The 27418-nt window shown below is 47.4% G+C and overlaps 1 protein-coding gene across 2 annotated transcripts in view; it reads left to right on the forward strand.

Annotated features, from left to right (window-relative positions):
* TBXAS1 (thromboxane A synthase 1) overlaps positions 1 to 27418 on the forward strand; it is a 183627-nt gene that overhangs the window by 125416 nt on the left and 30793 nt on the right. The window lies entirely within an intron of this gene.

Raw genomic sequence — 27418 nt, forward strand, 5'->3', positions numbered from 1 at the left:
GGGCTGAGGAGGAGGCTCACAAATGGAATAAGGGAAGATGGGGCCCATCAGCGCCCAGGCCAAATTCTGGGCATTTCTTCTAGATGAGGCCCCCTTGGTCACTTGTAGCGGATATAACAAGGGTGCTGAGCAAGGCTACTTTATCACCTCACTTTTTCCCCTGGATGCTTGTATGGGTATAACTTTGACTCATGAGCTGTTAAAGAGATTCATTTTTAAAATCTGTGCTCTCAAAGGAAAACTACCACAATGGAATCCTTGCTATTACATTCTGATATAATTGCTATTACATTCACAGTTTTGGAAGGTGGTCTATTCTGTTACTGGAACAATTTTAAAAAGTTTCAATTAACTGAAGACTACTTCCCAAGAAATTCTGCTTCTTTATCCTACTGGGGAAGTAGAGGCAAAGTTAGTGTCTCTTCTTCACAGCAGTTTTTAAATATTTGAAAACTGCATTCACTGTGTTACTAATTAATTGTCTCAACTTTAGGCTCAACATGAGCTTAGGGTCAACTTCAGGTTCTAAGCAGTTATGCCAACTGCCAACCTGGGCCTTTCCAAACGCTGCTTATACAATTGATTTACTGAGCCTAGACACAAGAGTTTATATTTATCCTTATTACTGTTCAAGTCAGTCAAAATAATTTTGAATCTTGATTCTGCCATCTGTTATATTAGCAATTCCTCCAGCCTCGTGTCATCTGAGACGTACTAAGCATGTCTCCTATTTCATCCAAGTCATTGATTAAAATGTTCAACAGGACAGGACTTCCCTCCAGATTGACATTGATCCATGAATCAATATCCTTTGGGCATGGAATCTCAACAAGCCATGAATCCAAATGACCCTGCCACCTGTCTTATTCTGTTTTATACGTAGCAGTGTGTCTATTTGTTCTTAAATTGAGGAAAGAGGAGAGGCAGGGACCAAAGGCGACTGGGCTGCATTAATGCAAAGGAAGTGAAAGCAGCTGGAGGAAGGCGGTCTATTAGCTGCAGACAACGGAACCCCAACCCAACCAATTTAAGCAAAACAAAAACAACAAGGAAAAACAAGCAGAAAGATTCATGAAGGTGAATTTCTGAGTACATTTAATTGAGCAGCTCAGGAATAGACATGTCTCTAGGCAAATCTTTGTCTAGGTCTCAAACTGGTGCACAGGCCCGTTTCTCTCCGGTTCTTGGCTGTTCTCTCTTATATTGGCTCCATCCTCCATCCTGCTCTCTGTTCAAAGCCCCAAGAAGCCTGTCAAGAGTGTCTGGGACTACACACTTCCTTGCTGGTAACCAATGGAGAAGAGAGGGTCTGCAGCCTAAATTTCCCAGCCAGAGTCATGAGGGTCACTCTGATGGGAATACTTAGGTCACCGTCCTTTCTAGAACCAACTCTTGCAGCAAAGGGAATGGGGGCCTTAATAGGGTTACCCAATCAGACTGTAGCCCTAAGTCAATCACGCTCAAGTCACATGACTGAAAACCTGGGAAAGTGACGTCTCAAAGGAAGCTTAGCATGCTATACCAGGAAGGCATTAGAGGGAAGCTCAGCACTCTGGTCTCGGTAAACGAGAAAGCACATCAAATTAAAGACTCGAAGCATCCAAAGAGTGCCCAGCAGTGTAGCAGATATGGCAGAGGCTAGAAGACGGGGCAGAAGCTGTAAGAGACAGAAATTATGACCCTCACCTTGCAGGAATTTAATCGCCAATTGAGAAACAATGTCTATGAAACAGTATCTCCCTTCCAACCACAGGCCTGCAGGGCAATAGAAGGCAGCAGATAATCAGGTCTAGAACGTGTGGTGTCACTTAGAGAACCACGGGGCCATAGGAGTCTGTCCCACCAGCTATAACCATAGTCATATCTGGTTATGTTAATCTGCCAGGAGGACACAGCAAGTGTTTCCATTCAAAGGCCCTCGTGCATGCACCCTTTACCTCTGGCACGGCCTTATCTGGCCAAGACCTCATGGAGGGTGTTGTTGTCTCACCAAACCCAGGCCTCCTTCAATCCCCCAGCCTGGGAGCAGGTCTTCTCCTCCCAGAGGACCACATATTAGGTCGGGCGAGGTGGCTCACGTCTGTAATCCCAGCACTTTGGGAAGCTGAGGTCGGTGGATCACCTGAGGTCAGGAGTTCGAGACCAGCCTGACCAACATAGTGAAACCCCATCTCTACTAAAAATACAAAATTAGCTGGGTGTGGTGGCTATAATCCCAGCTACTCAGGAGGCTGAGGCAGGAGAATTGCTTGAACTCGGGAGGCAGAGGTTGCAGTGAGCAAAGAGCACACCATTGCACTCCAACCTGGGCAATAAGAGCAAAACTTGGACACACACACACATACACGAAAAGGACCTCATGTAATTATGGGGCTGTACAGAGAATGTTGCAAGGCACTGAGACCCCTCGGACAAACAAACAGATTATAGCTGGTCGAATTTTTCAAAGTTTCATGTGCATAAAGCCAGATGGGAAGACGGCTTAGAATGCATGTTCCACAGTCCTGACCTCAGGGGTTCCGATTCCATAAGTCTGGGCTGGGGCCCAAGAACCTGCATTTTATTTTATTTTATTTTTATTTTTTTGAGATTTATTTATTTATTTTTTTTGAGTTTCACTTTATTGTCCAGGCTGGAGTGCAGCGGTGCAATTCTGGCTCACAGCAACCTCCACCTCCTGAGGAACCACATTTTAAATAAATGTTTCCAGTGATTCTGATGCAGGTGGTACCTGGTTCCACCTTAAGACAGCCTTAGACTCTCACAGGCTCAGATCCCTCTTCCAAGAAAAAAAGCAGGAGCCAAAGCTCTCCTAAGCCAGGCAAGCCCCCAAGGTGATTTTCTTTCTGTACATAACAGCTGGGGGTAACAGTCTCTGAAAAATGGGAATATCTGTAGCTGTCTTTTTTAAAACGTACATTTTGGTAGTCACAATAACGTTGCTTTGCACACCCACTCAATGAATATTGGTGGATTTTTTTTTCTTTCCTTTCTTTCCTTCTTTTATTTTTTTATTTTATTTTATTTTTTACTATAATCAGAGCTCTGTTAATATGGGCCATCTGTCAGGACATGGAAATGCAGATTAGATGTTCACACATTAGATATTTTCCTGAAAATATTCCTGAAAATTTGCATGTAAAGTATGACTTGTTATAATTTTCCTGCTGGTTTCCATTCAACAAATATTTCTTGAGTGCCAGTTAATGCCAGACTCTGGGGCTCCAGCCCTACGCACGAGGGTGTTCTGACCTAGCTCTTCTGTGACATCCTGTAGAGCATCCCCAGGCCCCATTAGATGGCCTTCCCTTGTTTTTGTCAATGAGATTGCTTAATTTGAGGTCTAGAGTTTCTTCTCCCCAAGCCATTTCTTTCATAGCAATGTACCATGAGAATCTGACAAAAGCTACATCCCTCCCTCCAAGAAAGAGAACAGATATGTGTGTGACATCAGTTCAGACTCTTCTGTGGACAGTGATAGAAAATCCAGTCCAGATTGGCTCAGGGAGCTTACCCTATAACTGAAAACTCCAGAGGGCAGAGCTGCCTTCAGGCATGGCTTGATGCAGGGGCTCAACCCCGTCCCTGGGACACAGGTTGTTCCCTCTCCCCATCTGGCGGCTCCAGTAGCTCTTGGCATACCACCTTCTCAGGCAGATCTCCCATAGGGGTTTCAAGACAGCTGTGTAACCAGTGTTTTGAACAGTCTGAACTCAGTGAAGTACCAACTTGAAATCATTCGGTGGTTTTTTTCCATGTATTTCCTTTAAATGTGCTCTGATGAATCTCCTTTTCCTGTCCGTGATGATGCCTGGCACAGATCTTAATGATTTCTGTTCATTTCTGGGCGCATTAAAAAGTCCAGGCCAGTCTGGTTCAGATGAAAACTCCAGTCTCAAACCCAGTCAGTGCTCTTCTGTTCTCTTAGCTCAGGCCAACCTGTGGCCTGAGGATGTTGCCCTGGAGAGGAGTGGCCTGTTTTTTCCCCTCATTCTACTCCTTCCCCACCCCTGTTGGGCCCCTTTCTCCTCCAGGGGTGGAGCCTGTGAACAGATCCCCAAATCCTACCTACCTGGGGCTGCCCTCAGTGCCTCCCCCGAGAGGCTTCTGATGTGAGATAGTTGCAAGATGTATTCAAAGGACTCCCAGGTCTGATGTCCTCACTGCATAACTCCCTGCCAGGGAGACCGTCATCAGCTACCACCACCAGCTCCTGCCCCAAGGCAGCTAGGTGGAGAATCTTGAGCAGGTTACCAGCTAGATGGCTCCAGCTTCCATGCCTTCCCCAGTGTCCATCCGGACCATGGGAAACATACCACAGGGCCATACCCACAGTGGCCAACTTCTGCCTGCCCCTTCCTCCCTCCGCCCTGCAGTGTCTCTCCAAGTACTTTTCCTTTGCTCAAATAGGCAGAGAGGGCACATCAGCAATTCTGCTGCATGAGCAGATGGCCGAGGAGAATGCCCCACCTCTATGAGTGACTCTGTTGAAGACCCCTGTCCTTGGCTTGGGATTGGGGAGGACCTTCTTCCCTAGGCCAATGACTCCTTGCTCTAAGTTTGCCTTAAATACCTCTAATGTCTTTATAAGCAGAGGATGGGGGTAGGAGAGAGCAGGTTCAAGTTCAATGAGAAGAAGCAAGAGTCTCTTTCCTGGAAGTATCAGCAAAAGCCTCACAGCATCTCAGTGACCTCAAGAGAGTCATGCACCCACCCCTCAACCAACCCCTGGACCCCAAGGGAATATGATGCCCTGATTGGCTTAGACCTGGGTCATGTGCCCCATCCCTGGAGTTCCTGTCTAGGTGAGGCCTTAACCAAACCACTGATATCTCAAGTGGAGGAGAGGTGGATCCCCAAATCCCTGTTACTAGAAGTGGGGTAAATAGCTTCTGGGAACCCAGGAAACAATGTGTCTGCCCACCCGTGTACATAGAATCTGTGGCCCCTAGATTAGAAGCTCCCACTTCCCAGTTTCCTATTATGTGATCACGCTCACCTTCCCTCTGAACTTTTAAAATCCAGCTTGCCAAAATAGAAGGCGTAAGTCCGGCCGTGCCTGGAACAGCCTGCTCTTGTGTATTTCTTGCAAATGATGTGGCCACTTTATCCAAAGTTTCCTGTGATTTCTGCAGGGCCAGTTGGTCCAGCTCAGCAGTTTTGCCTTATTGCATCCTTCACCATTTGACAAGTGAAAATGTCAGGCATGAAAGTCAATAATTCAGATGCTGTACTTTTAGCAGTTCTAAACCCCTGGTGCATATAAGGATGCTCAAAGGTCTTCTTCACTATCGGAGATTGCCTTGATGCACGTTTTAGAACCTGCACGTTCTGTCTGGCAGCATCCCAGCTCTCATCCCATATGGCCTTGGTTGCCTTTCTTCTTTCAGGGTATAGATTTTGGTTCCACCTCCTAAAACAGTTACAATTTTTTTTTTTTTTGAGACAGAGTCTTGTTCTGTCTCCCAGGCTGGAGTGCAGTGGCACAATTTCCGCTCACTGCAACCAGCTTCCGCCTCCCTGGTTCAAGCGATTCTCCTGCCTCAGTCTCCTGAGTAGCTGGGATTACAGGTACATGCCAACACACCTGGCTAATTGTTATGTTTTTAGTAGAGACAGGATTTTGCCATGTTGGTCAGGCTGGTCTTGAGCTCCTGGCCTCAAGTGATCCACCCGCCTCGGCCTCCCAAAGTGCTGGAATTACAGGCATGAGCCACCATGCCTGGCCTCAATCTACTTTCTAATGCATGCCTCCAGACTGATTCTTTCTGGGCCACATGTGGTTTGGGAATTTTATCTGGTCTCCCCTCCTTTTGTCCCACCATCAAAATTCAGTTTAAAAGCTCCTTTCTTAAGTCCTCCAATCTCTTGGAGAACTCTATCTATTTTCCCATGTTGCCTTGGTCTATGGAAAAAGAAGTACATTGAGTAAATTCAGTAGGGGAAGAGTGGGGAAAGCTTTATACCATTTGTACCACTTGTAAGTGAAGCTAAAAAAAACCACACCATTTATTTAATGAGACCTTTGTTATATGGATGCTTCCTTGTGTTCTCATGTAATTTTGAAAAGGATGAGAGAGGGACAAATAACAACTCTTTTTCATATAAATTGTATCTGCTGTAGCTTTAGTGTTCTATGTTGAAATTACTGACTTTTGATCTGGCTAAACCATTTTCCTTTCTTCTCTTTGGTGCCGGACTGCACCAGCCAAAATTTATGACCCATTTTCCTTCTGCTTAATTGTTGTTATAAATCTGCTGTGCAGAACCCAGTTGTAAATTTATCACAAACTGGATTGGATTGATATACAGCCTCTCTTTAGGATAATTTGAACACAGTTATGCCTTAGAAGGAAGGCCAGATTCTTAAAACTTCTCTTGAAGAGCTGCTTTGTAACCATTATAAATATCTAATTAAAACACAACTTACTCTTCCTTTTTCTCTGAAGGATAAAAGGATATTCTGTGCTGGTTATTTGAGCTGATTAGCTCACGCTGCTCTGTGAGCAAAGTTGAAGATTTGTTCCTTGAAGCGGTCAGAGGATCTCCAAGAAAAAAGCATATTCTGTGCTTACAAAAAAAATAGCCATTTTGCCCCCAACTAGCTATTTCGTGAATACACATCATTTGTCACAGGGGAAGGGTTGGGCAGGAAAAAAGGTGAATAGCTTAACACAAATTTATCCTCACTGTGGAAAAAAAAAATGTCTCCCCACGTGGATCTCACCCAGGGAGTAGGGGATGGTTGACTTTGAGATCAAAGAAAAAACTGGAAATGGTTTTTTCCCCATGGGGAGGGTTTCCTCTCCTTTGCCCAGGTCTGCTGGGGTCGGGCTACCCAACAGTTAGCGAGGAGTAAGTTCAGGAATTCCCCATCAATTCAATCCCCCAGCCACACAGCGCTGGGGAGTGCTGCCGAGTCCCCGCCTTCTGACAGACCCCATAACAGCACAATGGGACAACAGAGCATAAAGCCACAGGGACAAGGGAAGAGGGAAAACAGAAAATGCCTTACAGCCCTAACACTGAAATCTAAAACAAAGACAGCGACACTGCAGCATGGGAGAAGTGGCAACAGGCTACAGCCCCAGACCGGAGTTAGAGCACAGCAAAGTTTAACGTGCATGGGAATCACCTGGGAGTCGTTAAATCTGCAGATTTTGATTCAGCAGATCTGTGACGAGCCTGAGGGGTCTGCATTTCTTTTGTCGTTGTTGTTTTGAATCTCACTCTGTCTCCCAGGCTGGAGTGCAATGGCGCAATCTCGGCTCACTGCAACCTCCACCTCCCAGGATCAATCAATTCTCCTGCCTTAGCCTCCTAAGTAGCTGGGATTACAGGGGCACACCACCACGCCCAGCTAATTTTTGTATTTCTAGTAGAAATGGGATTTCACCATGTTGGCCAGACTGGTCTTGAACTCCTGACCTCAAGTGATCCACCCGCCTCAGCCTCCCAAAATCTTGGGATTACAGATGTGACCCACTGTGCCTGGCCAAGAGTCTGCATTTCTAACCAGCTCCCAGGTGTTGCTGATATTGTCAGTCCACGGCCCACCCTATGTACAAGGAGCCAGATTCTGAACCATAAGTGCTGTGTCTCTCACATGTGCTGGATGTAGCAAGTATGTGTTCCTCGTGACACTTAACGTGCTCATGTTCTGCAGTAGTTTACATTTTGCTAATAAATCTCAATGGTTTCACAATTATTCCATAATCAGGATGGCACTGAGTTTATTGAGTGATGCAGGAATGACCCAATCCTAATACATTTTAGAAGTGTATTAATCCTAAATGAAGCCTAAAGTCATCTATTTCCTTAAATAATTTTCTCCATGGTGGGAGTCTAGGGGGAGCTTTTGAGTTGATTTGAACTCATTTTCAAAGCAGCTGAAGATGGCAGCCTGAGCTTTCTGTCAGGACATGTGTGTACACTGGAGACCCATCACATTCAACGGCGCCCATCAGGCCAACCCTTTTAAGCAGGGAGCTCCACCTGGCCCCTTAGCTCCCCTACTCCCCTATACCCCTTGGTTATCTGGGAGGCCATGCCAAAGTACTATAGCCAAAGAAAATGTCCCCTGATGCCATTTCTTTGGTGGCCTAGAACAGAATCTGTGCTATTTTCACTAGAGGAAGGAACTTCAGCACGGGACCTTGGAGATGTATCCAAGGTCCCCCCCACCTATCCTTTCTGGAAGCATCTGATCCTGCGAAGTGGCATCCTGACAACTAATAACAGGGCAAAGGAGTCTTCCTAGCCCGCAAAGAGGGGCCTTTCTGGGTATGTCTCTGGAATTCTGTTTTGGAAGTTAGGATTTGTGGTCACTGCTACCAATGCACCAACTCCCAGGACACAGGATACTAGGGACTTCTGTGCCAGGTCAGTGGACAACTCAGGAGTTTCCAAAGCAAGGTGACTGATCAGTCTGGATCAGGTGGCAGAGCCTCAGGTTCTAACTAACCATTTAGTGATTATGCACACAAAATTACGTAGAGATCCATCCTGGAGACACCTGAGGGAAGGTAGGCTGTGCCTCCCAGGGGCTACCTGGGCTGCGAATGGGTGCCAAGACCTTCCTCTGCCACTACCCAGGACCCCAGACTCCTCCACATCCCCTGGAGACAGCCAAAGCCCATGCCCACAGTCACCCGTCAGGAAACTGAACCCCTCCGCCTGGAGCCTGTCCCAGGAGCCTCAGGGTGGCAGCCAGGAGCTCAGAGACCTGCTGCGCCTCTCCCGGTCCTCCCTCTCCCTCTCATCGCGCCCGATTTCTCTGTTTTCTTTCCTCTTTCCTCTCTTCATTGTTCACAGCACTGTTTCATCTCCTTCCCCTCTTTCTTCCCATATTCTTGTTCTGACTCTATTCCCCAGGTCCATAGAGGCCCAGAATCTTCCCTTCCCCTGCTCCACCTCCTGACCCATTGCCCCCCCCCCAGCCCCGGAGCCCCTGGTCATCCCAGAAGCCTGTAAGTGCACGCAGCAGCCAAGGACCACACGCCTGCAACGGAGAGGGCACAGGGGAGGCAGGGCGGAGAGCAGGAAGAACTTGCAAGTGTTTTTTTTCTGGGCTGCCTGGCTTAATCGAGTGCAGCACTTCAGCACTTTGAATTTTTAGCAATTAATGCCCCAAGTCCCCCTCCCCCAAGTCCCTGCAGAGCAGAGGGAGGGGCACCTGCAAAGAGATGTCCCTCCCGGGAATGGGCCACACCAATCAGCGTGTATGTGGTGCCTTTCATGTAGCAAATCAGAGTCGTTCATATTCAATAGCTGGATCTCTAGAGGGGCCAAGCTTTGCTAAGCAAATAAGCTGGTGGGGTTGGTTCACATCCATCCAGAAAAGCAAGAATGAAAAATAAACTTGGAAAAGTCAACTCCACAGGTGAAGCTCAGTTTTCTGTGGGTCCGCTTGGCACGGAGCTAGATTCGCGACTGAATCGCTCATTTATTTAACTATTGCGCACATTATGGGCTCTTAAAACATCAGAAGAATTGGTTTTATTCCCAACAATTAGCTCTTGAAATAAAAGAACAAACACACTTTTTTTAACTTCCCCAGACTCTGTTGACCAAAGTCACTTTCACACTAGTAAAGTGGAAGCTTCAAAATGGTATCATTTGGTAGGAATTTAAAGACTTCTTGTCCCCAGAAAACCTTTTTTCATCACTAGGTTTACAGTTTTCCATTGGGAGGGCCTGACTTTGTTTTGATACATGGTCTGCTATTAACACTAACACCCACTCATCTTGGGAGGGGAATATCATCAAGTCCCCATCTAGGATGTAAGCCCCACAAACAGGAAGCCCTGTGCTGGGTACCTTGGTAGGTTCCAGGGCTGAGCACAGTGACTGGCATGTGAGAAATACGTGTTGAGAAAAGTTAGTTCACTCTTTCTTTTCTAACTGGAGATGAACTCCAAGCACAGATTTGAGGGGGGATGTGCAGGGAGGCACAGTGGCTAAAACATGTGGGGTACTGCACCAGGCAGGAAGGGGTTGGTGGAGTCAAGGAGAGAAGGGCATTGACGGGGGAGATGGAGGCAGGCTGAAGGCAATGTATGGAGTCCCTACAGTCCTACAATTGCAGTGCAATTGCCCAGTCATATCATGTCAAGACAAGGAGGGAGCCTCAGCCCTTGGCCTCTGAGGGGACCTTTGGGGACATCTAGGGTGGCTTCCCATCCAGGACAGATACTGGAAAGGTCATGAGGCTGGCCTTGCATGCTGCTGGCAACAAGAAACTTACTAGCCTGTTCCCTGCGGCTGCTAGAGTCCGCCTCCTCTTTCAGCTCATGGTATTTGAGCATCTACTATATCAGCAAATTAATAGCTTCTGCCTGGGGGCAACTTCCACACTCCACTAATAGCCAATCACTGGGCACCTCAGGGCCGAGAGAGGAAGGAAAATTGGAAAATCAGTCTAGAATAAGGGACCTTTCCAAAATGTGTGCTTATGGCCCAGACACTCCGTTCACCCTAGGTTTTCTGGAAAGTCTGTTTTGCCCCAGGACTGTGGACAGCATTATGTTTTGTTTAGTGAGTTTTCTTTTTTTTTTTTTTCTTGTTAGATTATGTTTTATAGCTGAATATGGCTTGTGTGAAAGTATCAGCTACTGGTGTCTGTTAGTCCAGGCATATAAATATTCCAGATCAGAAGGGAGGTCTGAATCCCCCTGTGAATTGCAATGCACAAGTTTATAAAGTTAAGCATTTCGAAATCTGTCTTTCAAATTTAAATATTTAGATTGGGTCTCTAGGACACAAAAGGCAATTCCTGTTTCTCACTCACTTAATTTGATTTTTTTTTCTTTTGGTCACACAAGTTGTTTTTCAAAGCCTCATTCCTTGAATGTTCCCTATAGGAGGAATGTAATTAAACTCCACTGGCCTCCCCCTGCTGGGACCAAACAGGGGCCAGAGCCGTAGGGAGCATAAAACAGATACTCTGCAAAAGAATCCTTATTGGAAAGATGAGAAGAGAAGCAACTTCCCTCTGGTTATGAACAAGAAGTTTTAGAAAGCCACCCAGGCTCTTTTTGCAATGGGCTTAGTCTCCAAGACATTTTAATTAGTAATTGAAGACTGGAAGGAAGGGGATAAACTCCCCACCTCCCTCGCTATAGGCAGGAACTTCAACTGGATGAGTAACTGGTTCAAGTGGCTGAGGAGGAGGGAGGTCTGGAGGGAGGGTGGTTCCTGAAAACAAACCGACTTTTTCATGACAGTGGCATAGCTAGATACCCCGGCCCCCGGTTGTCACTGCTTTTGTGGTCCCGCTTCTTAAAGGCAGTTCTCCCCCCTCACCAGAGGCAGGCACTGCTTCTCTCTGGGACACTCAGCTGGCACCAGGGCAAAGAAGCTTGTGCTGAGAGATGGCTCCCCCTCACACTGGGCCAAGCTGGACTTCTCTCCCACCAAAGAGCATGCTTCCCACCAAGCGAGGAGGTGGAAAGATCCCAGCAGGGAACCCCGAGACCTGGGTGCTAGCGTGGGCCCCGCCATGAGAGCACACGGAGGCCCTGAGCTGGCACCCACTGGCAATGTGACATGGATCATTCACATAATCCCTTCCTTAGTTTTTCTGTCTGTAAAATGGGGACAGTAACATTATGTAGCTCATAAGGTTGTCACCAAGATTGAGTTAAGAATACAAGTGCAGTGTTTGAACAGTGGCAGCATCACAGACGTGTAACTACTCTCATTCCCCTCTCTGTGACTCAGTTTCCTTATCTGCAAAAAAAAAAGATTGGACTAGACCTCTTCTCCACTGTTGACGATGATGATGCTGATGATAAATAAATGTTTATATACCAGACCCTAGACTGAACAAAAGTTACCTTGATCCTCACAATAGCTGTATGAAGCGAGAGTTATCACCAACCCCATTTCCGTGGTGGGGAAAGAGAGGCTGGATTAGTCAGAGATCTCCAGAGGAACCACACCAGTAGGACAGAGACAGAAAGACATTTATTTTCAGGAATTGGCTCATGTAATTTATGGAGTGTGGCAAGTGTGATGTCTGTAGGGTAGGCTGGCAGTTTGGACACCCAGGCAGGAGTCAACATCGCAGTCTAGACACACAATTTTTTCTTTTCCAGAAAACCTCAGATTTTGCTCTTAAGGCCTTCCACCGATTGATGAGGCACATCCATATTATGGAGGGTAATCTCCTTAAAGTCAGCTGATTTTAAGAGTTAACCATAGCTACAGAAGATCTTCACAGCAATCCTGGGATTCATGTTTGATTAAATAACTGCCCACTACAGCCTAACCAAGTTGACGCGAAAGGCTAACCATGGTAAATAACTTGAGAAGCTAAGGTAATGCTGTAGGATGGGACCTAGGTTGGATTGGCAATCACGTCTCCCGACCCCATAGTCTGTGTTCTTTTCCACCTTGTCTCTAATATTCCATGATTCCATGGTTCTGACGCCATTCCTCAGCGTTGTGCTGTTCCTGCCTGACCAAGTGGCTCAGTGGTGGCTCTGGCATTCCTAGAAAGCGGATTTCAGGGCTGCCTGCTGGGAAGGGATGGTTGAAGCTGTGTCTGCACTGCTCCTTCACAGCACTGAGAAAATGCCAGTCATCCAGGAGGACCGGGCAGCCCTGTCCTCGCCACAGTGCCCGCACCCTCGTTGGTCACCTTTGTAGGCATCATCTGTGACCTGTCATCCAGGCTCTCAGCCGGAGGTTCGCAAGTTTCCCTGGAAGGTCCTGGGCTTGTTGGGGCTTCTCCCACTTTTGCCATGTCTTTTTCATGGTCCATCCTCTGAGTTTCTGAATTATCTTTCTTCGTGGTCCATGAGGCACAAGATGAAGAGTGCATGGGCTCCCCTGACGTCCCTGCCTCCCTGACACTTAACCTACTTAGGAAAGAACATTCCTGAAGCAGAGACGTCACCCCCAGGGTTGCCTTCTACCAAAACCGACACCCTGCTTGGTGCCTTTCTTGCTGCCATTTATAAATGATCTTGTCTCCTTCCTTGTAGAAAGTTTTTCAGCCATTCCAGGCCTTCTCTTTGGGTTCCATCCCTCTGGGATTTTTCACAAATTGCATTCCTTGTAGTTCATTTTCACTGTTTCTTGTTAGGGAACATTCAACATGCACCCGAGACATTGGCATGCCGCCCGATTGCCTCCAGCCTCCCCTCTGCTCATCGCCAGAGCTGCCTCTGCACAGGGAAGTCGCTCTCCTCCCACTCTGGGGACTCTGTCAGCGGTCAGGCTTGATGCTGTAGCCAGCCAGCCTTTCATTGCTGCCCAGTGCCATATTCATCTGCGTTGAGAAAAGTCCTTGGGAAGTGGTTGGGAGCCAGGGATCAGCCCTGCACACTGAGATCCGAAGATCAGGGAGGCGCTCCCTGCACTCTCGCCTGGAAGGAGATGGGATTAGCCACCCTCACCAAATTCCCAGATTCTCTCACTGAAGCTGGCCAATCCTTGGTTTGAATGGGGAATCAACTCAGGGTTATATAGTAGACGCCAGCCTTCCTATAGGTAGAATCTGACTTCAGACAGCAAGAGACTCTAGAACAGCTTAAACTCCTGTATACGCCTCTCCTATGCACGCAACCGACCAGACCAAAGGCCACATGCCAACCAAGGCCCAAGAGCAGCCAGGGGTATTTCCGTGTCCTCAAGAATTTTCACAAACTGTAGCTGCTTGGGTTCCAAGTCCCTGGAGACTCTGATTTAGTGGGTCTAGAGTGAGGCCTGGGCTTCTTTTTTTTTTGAGATGGAGTCTCGCTCTGTCGCCCAGGCTGGAGTACCATGGCACGATCTTGGCCCACTGCAACCTCTACCTCCCGGGTTCAAGTGATTCTCCTGCCTCAGCCTCCCAAGTAGCTGGGACTATAGGCAAATACCACCACGCCTGGCTAATTTTTGTATTTTTAGTAGAGATGGGGGTTTTACCATGTTGGTCAGGCTGGTCTTGAACTCCTGACCTTGTGATCTGCCCACCTCAGCCACCCAAAGTGCTGGGATTACAGGTGTGAGCCACCAGGCCTACAAGGCCTGAGCTTCTTAAAAGCCCCAGGGGATCCTAAGATGCAGCCAGAAGGAAGAACGGTTGCCAAAGTCCCATGAGGCACAGATGCAAATGTGAACAGTGACCTTGGGTTGCATTATCAATAGCAGGACTGACTTTATAAACACTCCATATCCTTCCTGGAGCTGCTGTTTGCTTTTTAGAAAAGTCCCTCATCTGATTATCAAGAAGTTGTGGGTTTTCTGTGATCACACTTTGGTCAGATCTAGCCCAACCAGAGAGCCAAAAACAAACAAACAAAAAACAGGTCTGTGGCCAGCCCCATGAGATAATTGCCCTGGTGACATTGAGCAGAAAAGCCTGTTTGAAATCATCTCAGAATCATACCAGACCCAAATCCAAGACGTCATCTGGTCTGTGCATCGACTCTAGGAGGCAGTATTACTCCATTTCATGCGCTAATAAAGGCTTACCCAAGACTGTGGAATCTACAAAAGAGGTTTGATGAACTTACAGTTCCACGTGGCTGGGGAGGCCTCACAATCATGGCGGAAGACAAGGAGGAGAAAGTCACATCTTATGTGGATGGTGGCAGGCAAAGAGAGAGCTTGTTTAGGGAAACTCTCATTTTTAAAACCATCAGATCTCATTAGACTTTCTCACCGTCATGAGAACAACCTGGGAAAGACCTTCTCCCCTCCCCTATGATTCAATCACCTCCCACCAGTTTCCTCCCACAACAAACACCTGGGAATTGTGGGATTTACAATTCAAGATGAGATTTGGGTGGGGACACAGCCAAACTGTATCAGAGGGTGAGGGGCTATTTCTCCATGCTACCGACAAGGCAACTGAAGCCTAGGGGCATTCCAGCACAGGCCCACACCTTATCTCAGAATGAAGAGAGAATGCTCCTGGCTGCCCAGGATGGGGTGGGGTGGGGTGGGGTGGGGTGCAGAGTCTCTCTCCCCACCACCACCTCCATCCTTTTCCATTTCTCTGAAAATCTCATTTGATGATTTCCCAGCCTGGCTGCAAATTAAAGATTTGTAGACCTGAGAGATGCTAATGATGGTTATCACCACCACCACCACCATCGTAACAGTAAACATTTATGGAGCACCATAATTATTCATAACCATTTTTATGTGTTAAATAAATCTGGCCTAACTCTATAGGGAAATAGGCCCTGATAACCAAAAATATTGGATAAATTAAAAGTCTCCTAGAAGCGTCTACTGAAAGAATCTCAAGTTCCATAACACACAGACCATTCAGTGGTGCTGTTTCTGGGCCTGATTCACTGTGGGTCACTTGGACAATGTTGGGGGTATTGCCCACCTCCCAGGGCTCAGTCTGTGGCTTGTGGCCAACCGTTCCTCTCTGGCGTTCGTGCTGGCTGTGCTAAGGCCTGCTGCAGAAACATCTCATTTCCAACATGTTTTTCTCAAGCAGTGATCCTGTGGGGGTCAAGTCTTCAATATCAGATAACATTGATAATAATTATGTTAGAAGTAATAAGAAGCCAGTCACAGTGGCTCATGTGTGGAATCCCAGCACTTCGGGAGGATCACCTGAGCCCAGGAATTCAAGACCAGCCTGGTCAACATGGTGAAAACCCAGTCTCTACTAAAAATACAAAAATTAGCCAGGCATAGTGGCGCATGCCTGTAATTCCAGCTACTTGGGAGGCTGAGGCAGGAGAATCGCTTGAATCCAGGAGGCAGAGGTTGCAGTGAGAGAGAGAGAGAAGGAGGGAGGAAGGAAGGAAGGGAGGGAGGGAGGGAGGGAAGAATAAGAAGAATTCCCATTCATTGAACATGTGCTCTGTTCTTGGTGCTCTTGATGCTATTCCAACACCAATTAGATATTTTCCCCCATTTTAAAAATTAAAGTGGCCGGCGCAGTGGTTTACACCTGCAATCCCAGTACTTTGGGAGGCCAAGGTGGGAGGATCTCCTGAGGCAAGGAGTTCGATATCAGCCTGGGCAGCATAGTGAGACTCCTGTCTCTACCAAAAAAAATAATAATAATAAAATCAAAAATCAAAAATTAGCTGAGCCAGGTGGTGCATGCTTATATTCCCAGCTACTCAGGAGGCTGACGTGGGAAGATTGCCTGAGGCCAGAATTTGGAGGCTGCAGGGAGCTATGATGGTGCCACTGCACTCTCGCATGGGCGACAAAACAACAGACTTGTCTCAAAAAAAAAAAAAAGAAAAGAAAAAAGCCTAAAGCGAAATTGAAACTCAGAGAATAAGTGACTTCAAGGTAGAGGCAGGGGCAGGAGCAGAGGCTAGATTTGAATTCGATCCTCTGGCTCCAGAGTTCCTGGGAGTTACCTTGGGAATGACTGCAAGGTCTGAGGTAGATTATTCTAGAAGCAGGTGCTTATCCAAAGTGGAATGGCGCACATTGACATACGGTTAGGAATTCTATTTTCTTACCACCATGGGAGCCAGGTCTCTGTCAGGGTGATGAGAAGTTCCCAAAGTCATTTCTCTTCTCTGGGGTATCTCCTCTCTGTCTGCTGTCACCAAATTTCTAATAACAAATTTCTAACGACATTAGAGCAGAATAAATGGCATTTTTAACTTTGATCTTCAGCTTTAAGCAACAAAGAAATACTAGTAAGTCAAGATATGTCCATCTTTACCATAAAAAAAATTGCTTCAATAACCAATATGTAGATCAAACAACGTAAAACTAAATAGCTAAAGATGGCAGGGTATGGTGACTCACGCCTGTAATCCCAGCACTTTGGGACACCAAGGCAGGTGAATCACCTGAGGTCAGGATTTTGAGAGCAGGTGAAACCCTGCCTCTACTAAAAATACAAAAACTAGCTGGGCATGGTGGCAGGCACCTGTAATCCCAGCTACTCAGGAGGCTGAGACAGGAGAATTGCTTGAAACTGGAAGGCAGAGGTTGCAGTGAGCCGAGATTGCACCACTGCACTCCAGCCTGGGCAACAGAGCAAGACTCCATCTAAAAATAATAATAATAATTAATAAATAGCAAAAGAAAGAAAAAACCCTCAGCTAAGAAGTACACTGTTGTGTTTTTGGGTTGTTTTTTTTTTAGTTAACACTTGACAAGTTTACATTTTCCTTGTCTTCCCTTGGGTGCCTTAAAATAAAGCTCTATGAATATTTCCATGTAACATTGGGTTTTTCCCCCCATGTAAAATCCACATATCAGGAATTCCTCTATTCTGTCCTCTGAGTTTCTTCCCTTGGGAATAATTCAAATGCCAAACCTGTCATTTATCGATTTATTGCTGTATCTAGTAGTTTTCTTCCTGCCCTCAAAGTTTAGCTTAAAGAGCACTTCATGAGGGCTCTGCGGGTCCTCAGACTACACGAGGTTTCTGCTCAATGGGCTATAATTCAGCAAAACAAATCCTGCTCATTGAGGGCATCTAAATGGTATCCTGTTAAATTTCCACACGTGCTTTTCTTAAGTTACGGCCTACGACTGGAAGAAGGGGTGAAGCGTCACCCATACCTCCACATCTTATTTTCTGTATCAAATTTCAAAGCCCTTGGAGAGGCAAGGCGGTTTCTCTGATGAGCTGTGAATCAGTGCACATCCTCTGAAATGGGAGGTGGCCGTGGCGTAATCCATCCCTGCTGGTACCCCGGATATTTCTAGAAACCAGCACCTCCCTGTCCTCCACGTCTGGTCATCAGAAGCCTCTCTCCTCAGCTGGGAGAACCAGAGCCCAAGAAAGAAACAGGTTTGTCTCCCTTGGAATTTGTCTTCCTTAGTCCTTTTCAGAAAGTTGGAAGTCAGCAACCTTAGGAGGAGTTTCATGTCATCTCTCCTCCACCTCCTCTCATTTCCTCCCCTTCTTCTCCTTGGAGTCCTTTCTCAACATCTCTATTTCCTGTTCTAGATAAACAAATAGCCTCTTACCTGTACAGGCCTCACCCGCCTTCCCCCTGTCACTTCTGCAGCCTGCCTGTTTCCTGAGCCTGGCCTGGCATTCTTCAAAGACTCCTGAGGGCCACCTGGCTTCCTGTCGGCCGCCAGGCTTCACTGTCTGCACCAGAGTGGGAATCGTCAGTGCCCTCAGCAAGATTTTACCCCTCCCTTCCAGAACAAACACCAGCATTTCTTTCACAAGCAGTATTCCACAGTTAAAAATTTTTTAAAAGTATAAGAGGGAAACCAAAAGTATGGGTGGTGTATTTTTTTCTCTTCAAATGAATAATCATCATCAATAACAACAACAACAAAAACCAAGCAAAGCCTGAAGACAGGCTGAAGGCACGTATCTATGGATGGATTGTTGTTGTTGTTGCTGTTTTGTTTTGGGGTTTTTTTTTTTTTTTGAGACACAGTCTCGTTCTGTCACCCAAGCTGGAGTACAGTGGCATGATCTCAGCTTACTGCAACCTCCGCCTCCCGGGTTCAAGTGATTCTCCTGCCTCAGCCTCCTGAGTAGTTGGGATTACAGGCACACACCACCACAACCGGGCTAATTTTTGTAGTTTTAGTAGAGACGGGGGTTTTCACTATGTTGGCCAGGCTGATCTTGAACTCCTGACCTCAGTTGATCCACCCGCCTCAGCTTCCCAAAGTGCTGGGATTACAGGCATGAGCCACCACCGTGCCCGGCCAGGATGTTCTGAATATTAAACTAGCTGACTGGTGGCCATTGGCTGTGGCATGGAAAAGTAAAGCAGAACAGCTTTTTCCCCTCTGTGTGTGATGGATCACCAAGACACGGGACAGCATAGAGATTCAAAATACAATGCTTTCCCCTTGCTCCTCGGTCAAGCTCACCTTCCTATTACGTAGGGTTGATTGGTAGGAGGCTGCCAACCTCTAGCTGAAAGGCAGAGACAGTCTCCTCTGTTATTTCAGTACCAAGCTGTGTTTCTTAGGCATTAAAATGGAGAAAAAGCAACCACGGCCACTCACTGGGATTGTTCTTGAGGATTCCAGACAGACCATAAGTAATTCAGTGAGTCGCTCACAAAGGACCTGGCCCTGTAGGTTTGTGGCTGTAGCATCCAGGCGAGCGAAAGGTGTCAGTGCCACCAAAACGCAGAGAAAAACTCTTAACAGAAAGATGTCATTTTTTTCCCCTAAATGTCATATACACAATTTTTATTGGAGGGTGATGACAGATAGTGAATAACTTAACATAAATTTGCATAATACAATACAGCTGTTAATTTATGATCAAATTAAAACAAAAAGTTTTGTAGTTTGAAGCAGTTAAAAGTCTTAATCTTCTGAAACTTTCCCTCTTGCTTGCTATTTGTTTATGAATTACTTAGGGTTGCTAGATAAAATATAGATGTCTGGTTAAATTTGAATTTCAGATAAACAGTAAATAATTTTTTAGTATATCTCGTGCAATATTTGGGACATACTTATACTAAAAAATTAGTCATTATACATCTGAAATTCACATTTCACTGAGTCCTTATATTCATATTTTTATTTGATAAATCAGGCAACTCTGTTCCTCGTAAGCAGCCTAAGCTCTCTCTACTGGCTCTTCTCTGGCAGGGCAGAGGGGGCTGTTTTATGGGGAAAGGCACTTACTGCTGGGACCTTGATATCTTTAGACTATCAGGGAGGCTGGCTCTCCTAGGAACACTAACAGAGTCAAGAGATCAGACTAGAGAGGTGCCAGTGCAAAAGGGGAAACTGAGGCAGACAGCATGCCTGGGCTTTCCTGACAGCACCAGGGTTATTACAGCTCTCTTTTTCAGATTTTCTGGACTACAACCTCATCATAAGAAATATATTTTGTAATTCAACCCAGAACACACATCCTTTGTAAATGGAACAAAAAGTTTTATGAAACATGTCACCTTCTATGTACAATCTGCTCAACGTCCTGTTCTAGTCAATTTCATTTCTTTAAATGCTGCTCTTAACCCACTAAATTGAATTCATGGATTGAATTCACGGTCCCCTGAAGGATCACAGCCCACATATTGAAAAACACTGGGTTAGAAGGTCACAGTTCAGAAAAATGAATGAAGAGGTTTTTTAAAACTACTTTACAAAGGAGGAAATGTATCAGATCCCTTAAGAGCCTTTCCAAGTCAATTTTTGCTCATTTGTGGCCAAACTCGGAATCAAACTTAGGTCTCCCAACTCCCAAGCCTGCGTTTTTTGGTTTCCTTCTGCCACTCTTTCTAGTATCCATTTTCCTGGTCTCCACGTTGTAATACACATTCTGGGATCCACATTGACTTGTTTTATTTTACATAATTATATTACTTGTATACTATTTCCTTATCACTTCCTATTCTCAAATTTCCACATTTTATGTCATTTCTGATTCAAACCGATTACATCATGGCTTATGGCACACACTTGACCGATATCAACATTTAAACTAAATCATCTCGGTACGCACCTCTGATATTCAGCATCTTACTACCCCGCCCCACCTCCAACCTCGGCTCACTATTTTGATGCCTCAGGAGATCTCAGCCATGAACTTTCCATGTGCTCTCACTGGGATTGGCGCCATCAATGACATTAAGAAAAACATAGAAACATAAAAACATAAGAAAAACTATTATTGGTTGTCATTTGTTCTCCCTAACCTATGAAGTAGGTAGGGTATCTGTTATAAAGATTCCCTTCTAGAATTGAGAAAACAGAGGCTCAGAGAGGCTAAGGGTTTTTCTCAGGGTCACACAGCAAACACAGAACTCCAGTCTTCTTGCTGTGTCTCTTACCCTCTGTCATCAGGACACAAGGACTGCTGAGCGGAGATTCCTGCAGACGAGTAAACTGGCTGGAAGAAAGACACCAACCCAGGAGATCTCCATGTATTTTGTATATTTTTCTCACATCCTCAGTCTAGATTTCCAAGCAACGTACAGAACTTTCTGGAATCTTGTCATCATTCACTATACTGTCCTCTGGATCCTCTCCAGGAGCCACCCACTCCACCCACATTTTTTTTCTAGTTGTCATAAACAAATTTCAAAGAAAGCCATTTTCTCCAGAGCCATTTCTGGTGATGCTACCACAGTTCATCCTGGTATGTTTTTATTCATTTAGCAGTCCATCAGCTTACACAGAGAAGTGGATCGGAGCTCCCCTTCCCTCCCGGGGAACCACTTTCCCTTTGTCTGTCTTGATCCTTCAGCTGCAGCCTGAGCTGCCAGTGGAGAAAGTTTTCTCCATCCCTTAGGCTCAGCACCCCTCCGGGCCAAGGAGGCCCACAGACAGCATCACGCAGGTCCTACAGCCCTCATCACTTGTATCTTCCCCCACCCTGTGATGAGGTAGGATGAAGATGGCTGGGGGTATGGACTTTGGGGCCACCTCCCTGGCTCAAAGCTGGCTGGACCCCTTACTCAGCTGTGTGGCCCTGGAGCATGACACAGTTCCCCCTACGCCTTGCCTCTTCGCTGTGTAAAGGGGATAATAACAGCATCTGCTCTGTTAGATGCAGGACTGGTTAAGTGGAGTAACATACTTAGCACACAGCCTGGCACCCGCTTATTTTTTCTTTTGCTACTTGGTTTCAAATCTTCCAATCTTCCTATTATTCCTTTTTTACAGAGCCATCTCAGAAACCTTAGATACATGTTCCTTCCGTGTGTCCCTCCTTGCCCTGCCACAGTGCCTCTGCTCCACCCACAGCCTCAGCACCTGTGCTCTGCCTCCTCAGTAACCAGCGTTCCTCATCTGCCACTCCTGGATTGCTCCCTCCTTTTGAACTCAGAAGATTTTCTACCCTCCTGCCCCTCCAGCCAGACTTACCTTTTTGATATGCCATTTCCCCAGGACACTATTATCTCCTAGGGACAAAAAAAAGAAAAATCAAATTACCAGGATCTGAGGACCTGGGAGGATTTCAGAGATCGCTGGTCAGTCCCAGCAACCAAGACTCAGGTGCCCTCCCCGGGGTTCTGCTGGAGATCATCCTGCCAGTCACCCCAGGAGTGAGGGGCTCATCTCTTCCTAAGGCAAGACCTTCCATTTCACGAGGCTGGACCCGCACCAGTGTCCTCCCATTGATTCATTTTCCTATGGCTTCCATCCATGGCCTCAAACTCTGGGACCACATAGCTCAGTAGCCCTTTACAGAGTTGAAGGCTGTGTCCCTCTGGCTTCTGCAGCTCTTCCTGGTGTGACAGAGTTTCAGGTCCCCTGCCCATCCACCTCCCACCCCTCTAGCCTGTCTGTGTCCCTCTAGAGGGTGACATGCCCTTAATGGCAGCAGACCCTGGTGTGGGGTACAGAGCGGTAGCCGCTGCCCTGACATTGGCTGCTTCCAAAGGCCAGGGTGGTCATTAGTGTGTCGTTAATAACCCTTTATAGGACTGTCATCCCTGAATTTATCTAAATTTATCTTGATTATTATAACCCTGTAGACTGATAAGCCCTATAAGTATAAAATACACTGGATGAAAAAGCTACTTCCTATTATTTGTTCTAAAAAATTAACTCCTTCAAGTAATCTGGAGTTTGCTGACCAATTTCCTATTTTACCCCCATCACGTCTTCAAAACTCAGCACTGGTGATTTCACATCTGTTGATAAGATTAATCTTTCCCGTCCACTAGACTGGAAGCTCCCTGTAGGGTGGGACCCACTATAGCATCCCCCAGTGCCCAGCATGGAACCAGGACATCACAGATGTCCTGAGGAATGAGTGGGTGGGCTGCTCTTACAGACTAGGGTCCCACTTCCTCTTGTCCAGCTCCTTGCCCTCCCCCATAGCGTGTGGACCATCAGGGGTCCTAGAACTGAGGTCCTGGTTGATAGCACCCAGGAGCCTGTTCCCAGTATGGCCTCATGGCAGGGCCTGGTCTCCGGGTATGGCATGAGATGTTGCATGAGCATTCTGTGAACATCTTCAGGGAAAACCAAATCAAAGTGTTGGCCAGGCCCACCGGAGCAGGGGCCCACCCAAACAGGCTGGCAGGGGGAGGCGCCCCACAGAACGGACATGGGGAGGCCTTGCGAGGTCTGTAAGAGGCCGTGAATGTTTGTTTAGTTCTCTCTATGCGCCAAAGTTATTCTAAGTGCTGACCATGCGCCATGCTTTTTGCTGACTACAACCCTGTGGAGTAGGAATAGGATTATCCCCATTTTCTGGGTGAGACGCTGAGGCTGCCAGAGTTACGTTGACTAGAGCTACACAGCTGAGAAGCAGTGAAACACAAATTCAAACTTGGGCAGTCTGACTCCTATATATGCTTAAAAAAAATTTTTTTTATTTCCATAGGTCGTTGGGGAACAGGTGATATTTGATTACATGAGTGTGTTCTTTAGTGGTGATTTGTGAGATTTTGGTGCCCGCATCACCCGAGCAGTACACAATGAACCCAACTTATAGTATTTTATCCCTCACCCTCTTCCCACCTTTCCCCGCAAAGTCCATTGTATCATTCTTCCATCTTTGCATCCTCAGGGCTTAGCTCCTGCTTATGAGTGAAAACATACAAGGTTTGGTTTTCCATTCCTAAGTTACTTCACTTAGAATAATAGTCTCCAGTTCCATCTAGGTTGCTGCAAATGTTATTAACTCACTCCTTTGTATGGCTGCATAGTATCCCATCTCATATATATATATAATATATATATATATTATGTGTATATACACACACCATAGTTTCTTTATCCACTAATTGATTGATGGGTATTTGGGCTGGTTCCACATTTTTGCAATTGCAAATTCCTGTGCAAGTATGCTTTTAACCACTATGCGGTCTTGGCTCTCAAGGTGAAAGTTTGATGTAGAAAGCGGAGTCAGGCCCTGGAAGAATCCCCTAGGCTGTCTGTAAGAGGTAGAATCAGTGTGATGTTCTAGAAGCAGTCAGCCTGGCAGTGCCCTGATAGCTGAGTGGTACAGTCATGAGCCAGCGCTCTGCCTGGGTCTCTCACAGGGTTTCTCGTGCTTGGCTGCAGCCTGTAGCCACCCTGGGGAGCTCGATGCCTGGGGCTCCCCACAGATTCTAGTGTCATCGGCCTGGGCATTTGGGATATTCACAAGCTCCTTGGTAACTACAGGGTGCAGCCGAGGTTGAGAACCAGTGGGAATGGAAATGCAAGAGGAAGCTGCACTTGCCTGCCCTTTCCACACCAGAGCCCTGGGGTCCTGTGGGAGAATAAAGCTGCGGTCTCATTTCTCCCCAACCAAGACGGGAGCTTCACATCCCCACACACTGAGAGGCCAAAATGGGTCCGACCAGAGTGAGTGTGCTCTGGCTAAGACTGGCCGACAGTTCTGTTCAGCTGGGTCAGGGACTGGACGTGGCCCTTTGATTTGACTGCACTTCACTCTTTCCAGCCTGTCTGGCCATTATTCTTGCAGGACCACTCGGAACCGAAGGCTCCTTCCTCGGCACCACACATGTCCCATCTCGCCCTGTGTCTTCCAGCTTCACTTGCCATAAATCAGTTGTAAGGACCCCTGACCCTAAAACAGTCACCTAATGATAAATCATGTTGATGATAGTGGGACCCTCCCACCAAGACTACTCATCAGATAGGAAGCTAATTCGTGAGGATATGAAGGGCTTTCTGAAATTAGTTGCAGACGTTTTTTTGTCTTAAATCTGTATGGTGGTTGGCCCATTTTTAATTTACTTTTTCAAAAACTACATTAAGACACTAAGTAATCTGGGGTCCCAAAAGACTTTGGGGACCTGTAGTAGCTACCTCTGCTACTACAGGCCCTAGGGGACAGTGGCATCACCATGAACACATGGTGTTTGCCCACCAGCTCCACAAAATAACAGATCTCCACCAATACCTCTTTTCTTAGCTCATTAGAAAAACAATCACAGCATCCCATGGGCTGGGCCAAAGTGGGCAGACATCAAAATAATCTTGTAAGGGGCTGTCCAGCCCAAAGAGGCTTGTCCCAGCAGGTCGCCAGGGGACAGGGTCAGAAAGAGGCAGCCCACGAGCTGAGCACAGCTGCAGAGGTTTCAGCTTGCTTACTGCATTTGAATTAATTGCCAACATTTTAAAATCAGAGAAATTCCACAAAATCTAGGTACCAGCTTTTCTTGAAGACAAGGGAAGCTCAGGCCAGCCTGAGGCCATCCCCTCTGGCAGTCACCTACCAAGCACGTGGCTCCAGCTTAGCCTTAGAGCCTCCACCAGCCCTGTCAGGGCCCAGATGGAGTGGCCCTTACCCATGACACTTGCGCTGTTCTGAGCACAGACTCACAGTCATGATCCCTCCTGGCCCTGCGGACATTTGGGTTTGCGTCATCCCCTAATGACACAGTAAAGCTCCTTGGCCTACCAGCTCCCTCTGTGTTCACCTTGACCTTGTTCCCAGCTCCTTGCTTCTGCATCTTGGCTTCTGCCCTGATCCTGCCCAGACCCCGGAGGGCTGTTTCTCTTCACTACTCCCTGCCAGCTTCTCCTTCCTACCTTTCCACGCTGCAGGATGGGTTACCTCTGCTTGTCCCAGCTGCCCGGCCCCTCTGAAGCTTCCTTTGACCCTCAGCCCAGCTTGTGCTGATGCCCAGGACACAGACAGCGCTTTCTTGGTCCTAGTTTACAAAGCAGTCTGCCCCAGCGGTCCCACCACACCTCCAGTCAACCTGAGACCCCAGCCCACCACTTGAAAATCTGTCCAGGCCACAGGGCAAAAAGCACAGTCGAGGACAAGGAGCAGGCATTATGTGTGGCGGGAGCAGAAACGCTCTTGCTCAGGGCGCTGTATGGTGGCCGTTGGTAGGCTGTCCTTGCTGGTCTGGTGTGCTAGGGGAGAGGCGGGTTCATCCAGCTGTCTGTGCCTGGGCAGGGCAACTCCTGAAGTGGGCTGAGGGAGTGCTCTCAGTGATCTCTAAGAGAGGAGGCAGCACATTGCAGGGTTAGCAAACCTTTAGAAGAGCCTGTGCTCCTCCTCCCTCCTTACCTACCTTGAGCAGAAACCACCAACAGCTGTGCATGGTGCTATTTTCCAGAAACTTTCCAAATACACTCATGGATCTGGCCAAGACCATCAGGGGTTGCCCCCATTGGCCTGGGGACAGTCTTTGAGCAATTGCTCTTTGAGGCAAAGTCAGCATCAGCCAGAGTCAGAGAAGAGGGGTAAGCAAACTAGGTTGGGGAGCTGCTACCCGCAGATCAGACACCAAAGGCAGGCAAGAGTGGTGGCCACCTCCGTGGGCCCAGTGCCAGACAGCTCCACAGAGGCTCAGAGAGGGCTGAAGGGCCAAGGCTAAGGAAAATAATGACACTGAAACTCCCCGTATCTGCCGACATCGTGAGCACGGCCGCAGAACTCCCACGTGGCTTTCTCCTCCTTCCCGAGGGGCTGCCCAACCGCTTTGCCGTCACCAGCCAGAGCAGTCTACAGTGTTCACTTTGCCCAAGACACAGGGAGGACCCTTGCGGCCTTTGCAAGGGCTTCCCCCAGTTGAGCTGAGCAGAGACCTCACAGCTCAGCTCAACTGTGAGGAAGGAGGTTGAGTGTTCATCCTCCTTCATCTCCCTGGCCTGGGTTTAGGAACACTCAAGAAACATAGTCCTGCCCTCCACCGCCCACCCTGACCCTTCCTTTTCCTGAGTTCTCTAGCCCCATGCGGGCCCATCTCTGCATTCCTAGCTTGGCGGATGCCCTGCCTATCTGGCTTCTACCTCTGATTGTTCCCTTTGTCACTCTGATGCCATGGTCCTATAGCAATCAGAGTGCTGACTGAATCCCTGCCTGCCCTGCCTGATGAGGAAGAAACAATGATTCATGTCCTGCCCGTCTTTGCTTATCATTATCATAGGTTTTAGAATCCAACAGACTTGACTTTTCATTCACTTAACACTCCGAGGTCCTCCTTGTGCAAAACGCCACATGCATGCCCACCAGCACACACACTTCCGAGCCTCAGTTTTCCTGTCTGTGAAATAAAACTCAATGAAATGACACAAGTGAAACTCACCTGGTGCCTGCCCTCTTCTCATAAATGGCCCATTGCTTCTGTTCTCCGCTCCTCCCCCAAGCCAGGCCTCCCCTCCCTGGTTCCCATGTTATACCCACACATCCCTGCCCCTCACTCAGGGCCTTGGCTCTGAAGGGAGACCCCAAGGCCATCTGCAAGGGTTAGCACAGCTGGTGGCAGTTGGCATCCAGGGCGCATGAGGGTGCATTTGTCCCAGCACTGCATTCCTTCCTAAGCTTGCACAGGGCTCGGAAATGAAGGGCAGCAGATTCACTCCTGCATGACCGCTGTGGCCACCTGTGTCTCCCGGTGGAAGGGGCAGCCTCAGGAGTGTGGAGATCTGGGATCCAGCTTTGGCTTGACCATGTCCAGAGCCAGCCACCCTCCCAAACCTGTTTCCTGTCTGGGGGCACGGAAACCCTCCTGTCCTCCAGGGACGCCAGCTTCCTCATCTCTGCTGGGCAGTCATCTACTACCCCTGGTCCTGAAAGCCCTGAGACCTCTTGTCCTGGAACCCGAAAGATCCAGCTCAG

Source organism: Cebus imitator, unplaced genomic scaffold, assembly GCF_001604975.1.
Source record: "Cebus imitator isolate Cc_AM_T3 unplaced genomic scaffold, Cebus_imitator-1.0 Scaffold260, whole genome shotgun sequence".
NCBI lineage: Eukaryota > Metazoa > Chordata > Mammalia > Primates > Cebidae > Cebus > Cebus imitator.